Here is a 2,045-nt window from a genome sequence, read left to right on the forward strand (position 1 = left end):
GTCATTACTTAAGATTATTCATTTTTATTGTCATTGCATGGTACTTTGAACCAAATTCAGGTGAACTACCTAAAACTGTGCTCAAAATACACATAAACAAAACACAACATGAACGGTATATTTAAGTTTAACTTCCAATATCTATGATTTCCAATATTCAGAATTTTATTATATCTTATGGCATTCAGTTCAGTTTCAGTTATTGCCATATTAAAAGCTGAGTTTATATATATATATTATATTATTATAATTATTATATAATAATTTAGAATATAATTTGTTAAATTCAAACATTCCCTCCAATATGAACTGATGTTTTGATCACTTTTAGTACTGATTTTAAAAGATTATTCCAGATTTTTAAAAGAGTAAACTTTCAGGTTTTTGCAGGTGCTAATTAAATTATTGATTATATCAGAAACCTGCACTGTCCTCTACTGTCTGAACTCATGTCGATCATATTTCTATGTTCACCTACACTAAAATTCTGACCCCCTTAAAATTGTTTTTTCAAATCTGATCAAGAATACATTTATTTAACATTACAACTAAATTACCAACAACACACTTTTTGTATAAAAATGATCAGTTTAACAACTTTATAGTTTTGGACAAGAAACTATAAAGTTTCTTCACTCTCCTGTGTTATTTTCAACACGGCTTTACACTTTCCAATTGCGTGCAATGTGTACGCCAAACTCCAATTTTGCGTGCATATGATTAGCAAATCCTTCCCATTAACTTTGGTCCATGCTGGTCCTGACGTTGAACTCTGTGTGAGCTGCACCCGCTTGCCCATTTTCTGTTTGACTTTTTGTTGTACAGTCTGTTTAATAAATCTTTCCACCCATACCAAAACCCATCTGGTTTATGTTTACGTCTCTCCTACACTTAGACAGCGGGGAAGCAACAATCGCCTTTTATAATAAAATTGTAACCATTTTAATTTGATGGTACCATTCATTGGGTCAAAGTCAGTGGCATTTAACCCCCCTTCTTTGGCAGATTTCACTGTATCGCTTTTAATGATTTATTTTTCCATATAAAATTGAAATTATCTTGATTGATCTCCTTAACTTATTTGTCGGGTATATCCAATGAGTAGGGTGGAAAGGTAAGTCTTTCCAGCTTTGCATTTTAGTAAGTAAAAAGCGTCCAAAAACAGATAAGCCTCTTTGAAGCCAACTGTTAAGAATAGCTCTATTGTTCTGAATGGTATTTTCTATGTTGGATGTTTCTCTAACCTTTTTATCTCTGGAAATTACAATACCTAAATATCTGACTTCATTTTTTACTTGGATATTATACACGTTAACTGTGGCATGGTCTTGAATAGTTAAAATTTTACATTTTTTCATATTCAACTTTAAACCCGATGCTTTGGAAAACAGAGAGATCGCTTTTAATGCTGCTGGAAAAAAAAAGTGTGGTGTCAACTGCCAATTGACTTATTACCAATAAATTTCCCATGACATTTAGGGGTTGGATATTCGGGCTATTTTTTTTTACATGGATTGCTAGTAATTCGGCTACAATAACAACAAAGGCGATGTTGGACAACCTTGTCGAATGCCTCTTTTTATATCAAAGTGCTTAGATGTTCCAAATGGCAGAGACACTGAACTATTGATGTCTCTATATAGAAGATTGATTGTCAATAAACTTATTCCCAAACCACTCCAAAGTCTTTAAAAGAAATCTATGTTCGACCATATCGAAGGCCTTATAAAAGTCCAAAAACACAATAATTCCATCATCCTTAAGTGCCTGATTGAGTATCACTTATAACATCAGCAAGGCCATTCCTCAACCTGTCAGCAATCACATGAGAAAACAGCTTGTAGTCAGTGTTCAATAAGTTGATAGGGCGAAGATTATCAATATCTTTTACCTTTGCCTTGTTTGGGAATGAGAGTTATTAGTCCCTGTTTCATTGTAGGTGTAAGTGTCCTATTGCTCAAAATGTTCTTTATAGCCTCCAATACAAATTCTTTCAAGTCAACCCAAAAGAATTTGTAAAAATTGGATGTCAGGCCATCTTATCC

This window comes from Micropterus dolomieu, unplaced genomic scaffold, assembly GCF_021292245.1.
Source record: "Micropterus dolomieu isolate WLL.071019.BEF.003 ecotype Adirondacks unplaced genomic scaffold, ASM2129224v1 scaffold_216, whole genome shotgun sequence".
NCBI lineage: Eukaryota > Metazoa > Chordata > Actinopteri > Centrarchiformes > Centrarchidae > Micropterus > Micropterus dolomieu.